This window comes from Anarrhichthys ocellatus, unplaced genomic scaffold, assembly GCF_004355925.1.
Source record: "Anarrhichthys ocellatus isolate YVR2014 unplaced genomic scaffold, GSC_Weel_1.0 scaffold4, whole genome shotgun sequence".
In the NCBI taxonomy this organism is placed as follows: Eukaryota; Metazoa; Chordata; class Actinopteri; order Perciformes; family Anarhichadidae; genus Anarrhichthys; species Anarrhichthys ocellatus.
The window spans coordinates 12,029,273-12,040,083 of record NW_022280034.1 but is presented as its reverse complement, the minus strand read 5'-3'; the positions used below and the strand labels follow the sequence as shown (position 1 = coordinate 12,040,083).

Genomic DNA, 10,811 nt, shown 5'->3' with positions numbered 1-10,811 from the left:
AAATGAACTTTTTTGATTTTAGCAAATGGCTGCAATGAAACAGAGTGAAAAATTTCTGGTCTGAATACTTTCCGTACCCACTGTACATATAAATACATACATATATACATACACACACATACATTCCTAAGCACAGTGAAACACACTGTTAGAAGACAGTTCCTGCAGCGTCTGAGCCATCTCTAGGACAAAGACCTAATCAGCGTCCAAAAAAAAGAAATAGCCTTAATTATTGGCATTCAAAAAACTTTGAATAACACCTCTTCAAAGCTGTTGGGACAAGGGTCATGAGGAACATATCCGCTCCAAGTGCCCCTCCACTGCACATTCAACATCACTCCATCATTGTTCCATCACGAGGTATACAATGTCTCATTTATCTCACTGTGCTCTCCTCTTTAACCATGCAACACTCTGAGACGGTCTCTGGAGGCCTAATAGATGCAATTAGCAAAAAGAGCTGCTCTATAGTGTGAGTATCAAGGCACACATGACGCCCAGACACACACACACTGTGGCTAGAAACCTGTCAGAGGGAATTGTAGCCCTAGTGAGCTGAGTGAGAGTAAGATGGAGGGAGAGACAGACCCAGCAGGCAAAGGCAGAGTTTCTTGTGCGTTTGCTAATAATGTTGGGCTCTGGGTGCCAAGCTTGATTTCATTGGCTGTCAAGAAGAGGACCACTGGGCCTGGATTAGCACTGGGTATATAGAGGAAGAAAAGAAAAAGTCTGTTTTAACAAAAGGCTGTTGTATTATTTGATTAAAAGTAGCTCCATTAGCTCCATTTAAACACCTTTTTATTCATGCATGTTAAATGTAATCTCAGCCATGGTGAACAAACAATTGACTTTTAGAAGGCCTCTCGCACAGATTTTCCATAATTTAAGTTTAATTAGTTAATCGTCAGTGTTTCTAATATACAGTGAAAGAACTTGACACGTCTGGATGGGATGATGGATTTTATTTAATCAGATTTTCTGATTTGTTGACCCATCATTTAATCAGTTAATTTGCTCCTTTGTTTGCTCAATTGTGCATGTGCACTGTACACATGCATTAGTTAGCCTAACGTATGTAAATGTTTATTTATTCAGTGCATTTTTTATGACACGTCAGCTATTGCATCGGACATGTTGTGCCCCTTTGACTGTAACACTGCACAGAGAAAAGAAAGATCTCCAAAACTGTCGTTATGACGTTTAAGTGTCAACTGGCGTCTAATTACAATGAATATGTAAATATTTCACATATATTTCACATACAGTATGTAACAATTTTTATGTTCATACGTCAGACTTGTTATCAACCAGTTAGCTATTTACGCATTCAGCAGACGCAGAGCAATATTGATTAGGGGTTGTGTTTCTGGCCCCCAAACGAATGTAAGTGTGATATTCACTCTCTACCAACTCTTGAGGAAGATATCTGGCTCTTTAGCTGGTAAATGCTCCACCATCTTCACCAGCTGGTTGATAAATATTTTGCTAGTTTTACTTGTGAGTTAATGTATTCTTACTTCTCCAAAGCAGTACTGTAACAGAGGCAGCAGATACACACACATTACACTCAAATAGAGTGATTTAGAGTCATTTATCAGGTCTCCAGTGCAGTCAGTCTTTGCCACAATCATCGGTCTGGACAGAATCTGTATTGGTCTCAGCGTGAGCTGCAGCTGTCTCCATGAGGACAGCTGTCAAGGTCTTACATAAAGGAGAAGGATAGTGTGATAGATGGGAGGAGAGCGGAAAGGATGATAAGGAAGGAATGAGGAGAAGTACCAGGATGAGAGGCTGATGTCCAATTTCTCTCATCCTGAAATGATTGCAGTTCTATAAACAGTGCTTGACAAAAGGAGAGGAGGAGGAGGAGAAGACGAGTAGAGAGATGGAAAAATAAAAATAAAGAAGGTGACAGGTGCTGCGACAGAGAGGGAGTCGGTTTAATTGCTGTGACAACCTCACCAGCTGGGTTTGAAACAGGAGCAGGGAGGAGAGGAGACGCAGAGAGGCTGATGGGGACAGAACAAGGCCCAGTAATCTAGCAGAGAAACTCCTATTATCTGCTGCGCTGCCTCGGAGCCCAGAGCCCGATCCCTTGGGTACAGCTTGAGCCTCTCGTCAGACACACAGACACACACACAACTACACACAGGAGAACAAGCAAGAGACACACATGCAGCCATGCAGACAGACAGGTAGACGTGCAGACAAGCAGGAGGGGCAGGTCGGCTCCACGCGCAGGCACCCAATGTCCCCGAGCAGCTCGAGATATTGCTGCTCCACTGAACAGCATAATGACAGTCTCTTCTACTTCACATGGGCCGGCCCATGTGAAAATTGACTCGGAGTCCGTCTTTGCTTCACTTTCATCGGGAGAATACACTATGGCGGGGCTCTAAGAGGAGCAAACATGGGAGTTGATGACTGCGGGGCTTAAGGAGGGGACGTAGGGGATGCAGATCTGACGAGGCCCTCACTTCGCTCCACGGGGAGTTTAGGATTACTTCCAGCTAGTCGTTGCTATGGCTACTCGGTCAAACCGGCTCCAAAAAAAGTGTGAGTTTCAGCTCCGTGCTCGCATGCAAAACCACGCACGCACTTACACTCAGTCGGTCACTCCTCACTTCGTTATCCAGGCGATTCACAAGGAAATTATATCATCTGGCGCAATGATGCAGACTCCTGAGTGTGATAGCGTGTTTTATTTGGCCTGATGGGATGGCAATTAGCCACGTAATTGATGGGCAGCCTATCACACAAGGCTAATTAAACGAGCATTCACGCTGCAGTAACTGGGCTTTTTACTTCAGAGAGCCAATCAAACAGTTTTGGTTCAAGGTGCAGAAAATATTGGACTGTACGGCACGCCATATTCATTTTTTAATCACGTCTTTTCATTTATTTTAATTTACTTTACCCGGATCATCACTGCAGCCCTGTTTGGTTTGAAATATTTGCCTTTTTGAATCTCTGTTTACCTGGATGTGCATTTGCTTACAAGGTGGAGCTGTGAAATTAATCAATTAGGCTGCAACCACAGATATGTGAATGTTACTTTTTCTTTGCTTTGTTTGAATAAAAAAACGAAATTCTGTGCACAATGCCTGAAGGCCATTATTTTTCATTTTCAAGATTGCATAGTGGCTATTGTGGTTTTTAAATTACAGTAGTTGCAGGATAGTGGGTTTTTTTTTTTTGTGCAGCATTGACTCAAACTTTTAATGCACTATTCATTAATGTGCTTCTTCAGCAGATAGTGCGGAGAAGATAACCTCAGTCACTCACAGCTATGCCTCCTCTCCTTTTGGGAGGGAACCGAAAAAGACAAGAAAGCAATTATATCTCTACCGCCACACTCGTTTTCAGGTTCTCCCTCTCTCTCTCTTGCTCTCTCTGTTCTCCCAGGCTGATGACAAATGGAGGAAGAGGAGCAGAGCTGCAGGTGCTGATGGCATGTGTGATGATGCTGGTGGTGGTGGATGAGCGAGATCATGCTTCATTTCAGCTCATGTTATGGTGGAGGAGCGGCGCTGACCACAAGCACCAACAGTTTTTAGGGCTTTCAGCTGCCACTCTTCGCTCCTAAAATCAGACTTAATGGATACATTTTGGAGCGACGCGGCAGCCGGTCACACTCTGCTTCCTGAGATCTTTTTCTGGTTGAGCTATGCACCTTTCCTGCCCTGCAACCGACCCTCTAGCCGAATGTCTCAGTACCCACAAAAGTAGCTGAGATCAAAATGAAGGCCAGTTTCGAAGATGGGTGTGGACCAAGTAAGGACGCTGGAGGTATGAAGTTGGGAAGGGGCCATTGGTCGCCCCATTGTTACACTCCTGGACCTATTTGGGCGTTGTGGCTGGTCGTAAGATGGTCTCTAGTTACCTTGAATGGTATCTAGTCACTCATACTGTATAAATTGGACATTTAGAGTCACAGTGAAATACAAATTATTTTTTTCTATGAAAGTAGTATATAAGTTCACACGCAGGTTTTTGTTTTTAGTTGTACACTTAACAGTATTTGGTCCAAACTGTAAATACCAATAATGCAATCGATTTCTCACCAGTGAAAGCGCCTCCGACAAACAGTTCACCAGGAGGCGTGAATTGTTGCCATCGACCGTATGGGCAATTTTATTGGTGCAATATTTGTAATATCGCTCAAATTTGTACAAAACCATCACTGTGTGGGCTTCAGATGTCAACCATTACCACCATTTATCCCATTTAGAAAAAAAGGAAAATAGGTCCCATTTCTTCAGTAGGAATTAGTTTGAATGAAAACTGTTCACACTGAGGTCTGTGGATTATCCCAGGTAATGGGGACATTGTTTCTGAAATGACATATTACTGCTGAAGTTTTGGTGAATTGACCATTTAACCAATTATTCCTGTCAACATGGAGTGCTTTGAGCTCAGATATAATGTGAAAAAAACCTCTGAACGATGTCAAGCCGTCAGCTCAGTTTGACTGAACAGATCAATCACTTCCGCTACAGGAAGTTATGTTGTCAAAAATAATGTCAATAGCATCAGTAATAGTGGTATATGGCGGTAATGATGCCTTATACCAACAGTTCTAAGTCATAAATATGATCATAATACCTTTCGAGGTCATGTTTCACAGTTGCTCATATTTTCCATGAAGGTGTGTGAGGTGGTCTTATGAACATAATGGCTGGACAGCGTGGTTCTGGCTCGTCATCACGTCTCCATGGCAGCTCATTGCTTCCAGTAAGGATGCATTGTTGTAGACTGAATGCTCCTCTCAGACAGAGGCAGCATACGACCATCGTACTGCTGATCCTGAAAACCCACTCGCAGCGTTGAGAGAGCATGACAGACATTCAGAGTGGAGGCGTGGCAGCGCAGAGGACCAGAAAGCAACCGTAGTGTAGAGTGATGCTGAGCAACGGTGACTCTTGACCTCGTGAAGCATTTCAATCATTGCTCGTGACGATTGTTCTTTTAAGACATAATAGAGCAGGTTGACAGCAGCTTCTTCAGGTTTGTTGACATTGCTGCCAGTTCAGCTCCTACTTATTGTCCCACTGATGTGATTTTCCTTGTTTGTACCTGACAAACAAGATCCATCCCATTCGTCCTTAAGAGGTGCAGCAAACATTTACAGAATGACGACACCCATATCCGTGATGCAGAAAATCTCTTGTCCCTCTAAGATGAACCGGTGGTTTTGTGCTAAACTTGACTTAGCAGTTAGTAATGGATGCATAAACCACTACTAAAAAATGTAAACACTATATTTTTAGGTACTTAAGAGTACAAATGAAGAAGAGTTTAAATTCGAAAGATATCAAAAGCTGAAATGCCTGTTTGTTTTTTTTTAGTCCTTTGCCGCTTTAATAAAAGGCCTTTTATTTATTCATACATGTACACACAGACAAGCCTAAAAGCCACAAGTATTGATGAGCTCCGCTAGCTCGGCTAATAGTGGACTGTTACAAACAAGCAGCAACAAAAGCAGTCGGTGTAGTTTAACAGTTTAGTTTGTCACGCATCTTCAAATTTAGAAAATCCTTATTAACTTAGCTGCTGGCTGAGACAAAGCAGCCCCCCCATCTACCAGCAGTACCTGTAGGCAGTGAATCACATCAGCAGAGGGAGGACAGGATGATTGACCGATGTCTGAGCTCATCACGGTTTCTAAGGAATTATCTAGTGCTAATCATATTTGATCATATTGACATTTTGGATTTGTTTCCTGTTAGATTTTGAGTTTATATTTTGACTTTGCTGTTGTAAACAACACTGTTGTTGCTCTAGATGTGTTACATAAAAGTAAATATGGTTGAAGTCATGTTCTTATTTTGCCCAGTGAAGGTGTACTTTCTGAAAAGCATTGTATGTTATGTCTGCATCTAGTGGGCAATCATGATACCAGTACTATGCATGATAATATTCTAATTCCACCACAGGAGCGACTTAATAACCTCTGTAATTAGGTAGAAGAAAACTATGTGCACATATCTGTATCGGCCAAAATGAATTGGAAAATATCGCATTTCAGCAAAAATCGTTAATCCGTAGCACAGCAGATACCAAGTATTGGGTTTCTCAAGCCGACACGGTGTTCATGTGGCTCAAACAAGAGCAATATGCTGCATTTAAAGAGTTTGGAGGATGGTGGCTTTGAACTTTCAGAAACCAAATACACAAGAGAGAAACTTTAAGGAATGGATTAAACTGTTTATCTGCTGCGTATGTCCCGTATGCCCCGTCATTGTAAACTGTGGACAGTTCATTGGGTTTCTCATCATCAACCTAGAATACTTGTATGATTCTTAGTGAGTTCTGTACACGCGAACAACTGTAGCCCGTGACTGAGATTACAATGTGACTTTGATGTTGAACATTAATAATAGTGAACGAGGTTTTCTGGCAGGAGAAGATGCTCGTTGAGAAGAATCAGCCTATTGGATGCTGAAGATTCAATCGCACGCCAATACTGTGGAACACAAAGCAATCCTCCGAACAGCAGCCCCGCGTTGTAGACGATACAAGATATCATACACTTGTACATGTAACGGGAGCCGAGTGCTTTTCGTATCTGCTCGAACAGTGCAGCGATATTCTGCTCCTCTTAGCTCAGAGAGAGAGAGGGGGGGGGGGGGGGGGGGGGGCCTGGAAGACTGCCTTTCTTATTGAAAGGATTTCGGAAAGCTGAAACAATGACTAAATTAAAGCGATAGTCTTTTTTCTCTCTCTCTCTCTCTGGCTCTTCCACTCCTCTCTCTGGCTCTTCCACTCCTCTCTCATCTCGCTCTTTCCCTCCATCATCTTTCAATCTGTCTCTCCGTTTCTTCTGATTGATACACCCATTTCACAAAGATTTCACGCTCGAGAAATCCCAAATGGGTCTCCTCTCATGACAAACAGATCAATTTTTATAGACTTGAAAGTTGCTGGTCTTGAAAATTGTTTGACTATCTTCAAGACACCGCGGACTTTCTCTCCCTCTCTGGGCTGCCTCTGAGGCATGGTCCTCATTTACCGTTGTTGTGTCGGTGTCATGAACCATTTATGAAGTTGCTAATATCCATCGCCCGCCCGGATACATTTCGCACAAATCTTTCACACTCAAATGATTTCGCAAAGGTGAACTACAAAATAAGTCAAAAGGGGCCAGAACACCGCATATGGAGGAGGCTGAAACTCTAGTTAAATATGCTGACACAAAGACCGACATGATATGCTTTATGGTCTGGAGGAATGTAGTGTAAACAGCAGGTGGCTGAGCCTCTGAGCGCTGCTGCTGCTGCAAAAAAGATTCTTCTAAGAGATCCACCTGCCTCTTTGAGATACCTTTGGCAGCGTGGAGTCACACTTTAGCCTGCTAACATACACACACACACACACACACACACACACACACACACACACACACACACACACACACTCACACAGAACTGAACCCGCATGCACTGTGCAAGAAATGCTCCAATGCAAGAGCACGAAATATGAGCACAAAAGATACCTGCACACACACACACACACACACACACACACACACACACACACACACACAGTAATTAAAATGCCCGTGTCTCCACCTGCAGTGATATTCTACAGAGCAGATTTTCACTGTGAGTCATGTCTCTGAGAAATGCTTTGATCACAGTGGGATCTTGTGGTGGCAAGGTGATAGGCACATTTACATCTCATTCACAGAGTACACAGCAAGGTGAGCCTGCGTGGCTTACTGCTCCTTTCTCTGTGTGTGTGCGTGCGCTTGCTTTTCACTCACTATATTATGTCTCCTCTCTTGCGTGTGAATGCATGTGTGTCTGCACCAAAGCCAACAGGTTGTAAGGAGGCATTCTTTTAACAATATGACTTAATGCATGTATGTGTTGTGTACATAAGCAGGTAAAAGGTCCTCTCCCAGCAGGCATCATAGGATGCAGTTGTTCTTCTCAGTCTCAATATCTCCCCGAATTATTTTTAACCGTATCGGTTGGTTATTCTTTTGCAAGCCAAGTAGTTTTTGTGAAGTTGGCACTTTCCTCTACTGCCATGGTGCCAACATTTCCTCCCACTTCAGACTGCACTCGGTTGTTTTCTGATCAAAAAAAAAAACCTTGCAGAAAGAAGCCCCGCATTATAAAGGCTCAAATGACTTACCCGATGTAAATACCAACAGCTTAATGAATTAAATATGGACACGGTGTAATGGAAATGAGACAATTGCTAATATAAACGTGCCATTTTTTTACAGTATCTTACTCAAGGGCATTTCTGTGCCGAGACCGAGTCAAAGCGCAGGTGTGTTTCCGTGTGTGACTGTTTGCAGAATGTGAGCAAACCCCAATTTTCAGCGCTGCAATTGTCCATCTGTCTGACTAACACAAGAGACGACAGAGGCCTTGAGTGTGTGTGTGTGTGTGTGCGCGCGTTGCGGATGACATCATTTACAAGTCTACTAAATGCCGGAGCAGGCAGCCACATAAGCAGCCAGAGTGGTGGATTGTGCTCCGGAGAGCAATGACTCGTAACACCTGATGGGGGGACAGTAGGTGGAAGGACAAGTTGAGTTTGATTTACTCGTCGGCAAACAGCAGCGCTGAGACGTCAACATCGGTCTTCACTTTGGTCTGGTTTGCGTCTAAACTTTACACATTTTGCATTCATCTCAGGGAAATACACAAATCCAAAGAAAGAGGAGAAATGATTACAAGAGGGAGGTAGAGATGGACAAGCAGCTAAATGAAGGAGAACGTCATGATGCGGTGTTACCTGGCATGGAGGAGCAGGTGCAGAGCTCCGTGGTGGCCGTCTGCAGCCATCCAGGCCTAATCAGACCAGGTAATGATGCACCGCTCAGTTTGTCCAGTCCCAGATGGGCCCAAAACAGGTGAGTCTGATTAATCAGGAAGCAGCTACACAGCTCTGATAAACACCAAGCAGAGAAAAACAAATCACATCACTTTGATTGTTGTCAGCTGGACAGGATGTAGCTCATCCACCTTTAATCATTTCTGAAATATGTCCCTGTTCGCCTGCATTAAAATAACCCTCAAAGAGTTTTGTGGTTTTGTCTTTTGTTTTGAAGCTTTTAAAGCATAACTTTGGAACATTTGTGATAATATTCTCCCATCATGCAAGTTGGTTCTGACAAAAATGTCATCAACTGCTTCACAAGCCGCTGAAATCCGATACTGTCCTTCAAGACCAAAGGCGCAGCAAAAGTCACAAATCTTTTCAGCACATATTCTTCTCATATTGTCATGAGATGCAGGTTATTTTTTATATAAAGCACATCTCCAAGGGTGACAGCCTACATGGCATATCAACAGCAGCGTTTCATTTTTTTAAATATTTAATCAGTTTATCCATGAGCCGACAAGAGCCGAGGCAGTGGTCAATGGTCAAAGGCATATCTCGTTACAGAGCTAACGTCGTTATGTTTAGGAGACGGTGTTTCGTATTGATGCTGTGCTGTACTGGAGAGATGTGCACACCGGCATGCCCAGCTACAGGCAGGCACATTTCAATGATTTGGTCAGGATCGACTGGTGTGATGGAGAAAGGTGGGAAAACAGGGAACGGGTCGAAAAATGACTTTTGTTGTACCTTTCTTTTTTTTTGACAGTGCACATGGATCAGACATGCAAACACAGATCAGAATAATGTTTGGTATACAAATATCGAATAAGATAGTTAAGGGTTAGATGCAGGAAATTAAGCAACATGTCACACAACTCATTCGCTATCATCCAAGTCTCGTTTATCCAGAATGTCCTTAAGAATCAAAGGAACACTTATTCATATACAAACGGTAGTATAACCATCTCTAGTGTTGAAGGTAGTATGTTGCCACACTATGTATGCATGTATGTATGTCAGTCATCTGCAGGAGGAGAAAGGAGACGAGGAGCATCACAATTGTAAGCGCAACAGCAACTGAACCCCTTCACCTCCCTCTGGATGCAAACAACACTCCTCTGCTTTATATCTGTAGGTGCAGAGGCCTGGGAGGAAGAGGAAAGCGTAGGTTGTGACACGGGTAAGATGAAGATTATGAACAGTGTCTATTTTCTGTTTTATAAGTCAGTTTGTTTCAAAAAGGAAAAATAAACTATTTTCACAGGTATAGGGGGAAATAAAATGAAATGAAATACAAGCTTTCAATGAATCCTCCCCGCACTGTTCATACACGGGTATCATCATCGTGCAGATATGACTCCTCTCCATTTTCAAACGATTTTCTGTCCTGGTTGGTGGATAACAAGCCTTCCATTATCTCCCGAAACTCTAGAGCTCGACCATAAATGACAATTTCGCCGATCAATGCGGTAATTTCATACAGGAATACACAAGGAGTTACAAATGGGGGTTATAGGAGAGAGTAGGGGAGTGTGTGCGTGGGGAGCGATGTCACATTTTATCCCCAAGACACAGGGTAAAAGCAGACGTCACAGGATCTGTCTGGCGGCGGCGGAGTATCAGCAGGAAAATGGACAACTGGACGTTTATCTGCTGGCTGTGATGTTTGGTGTGGATGCTGACGGAAGGTTCAAGGACGACTGCGACGCCACGAGAGAGTGGGGACTGAAAAGGGGCGGGGCGGGTGGGGCTGATGCATGGGATAGGAGGGGGGGGAGGGACAGTGCAAGGATGAGATAAAAGAAACATAACGAGAGGGAGAAAGGAGGAGACAGGTGCCTCAACAGCGACTGGTCTTTACACATTTACCTGTGCCTGCCTTTGCTGAGGGGGAAAATGGCTGCTTGATTCCATTACAGCTGTAGTTAATGGCTGCGTCACAGTCTATTAACTGCATTCATCTTTGC

The 10,811-nt window shown here is 43.4% G+C and overlaps 1 long non-coding RNA gene across 1 annotated transcript in view; it reads right to left on the bottom strand.

The window, feature by feature from the left end:
* LOC116381754 (uncharacterized) overlaps positions 1–10,811 on the bottom strand; it is a 48,697-nt gene that overhangs the window by 17,502 nt on the left and 20,384 nt on the right. Inside the window, exon 3 of the long non-coding RNA XR_004212675.1 lies at positions 8,755–8,907. This is a non-coding gene — a long non-coding RNA (uncharacterized LOC116381754). The remainder of the gene's footprint in view (positions 1–8,754; positions 8,908–10,811) is intronic.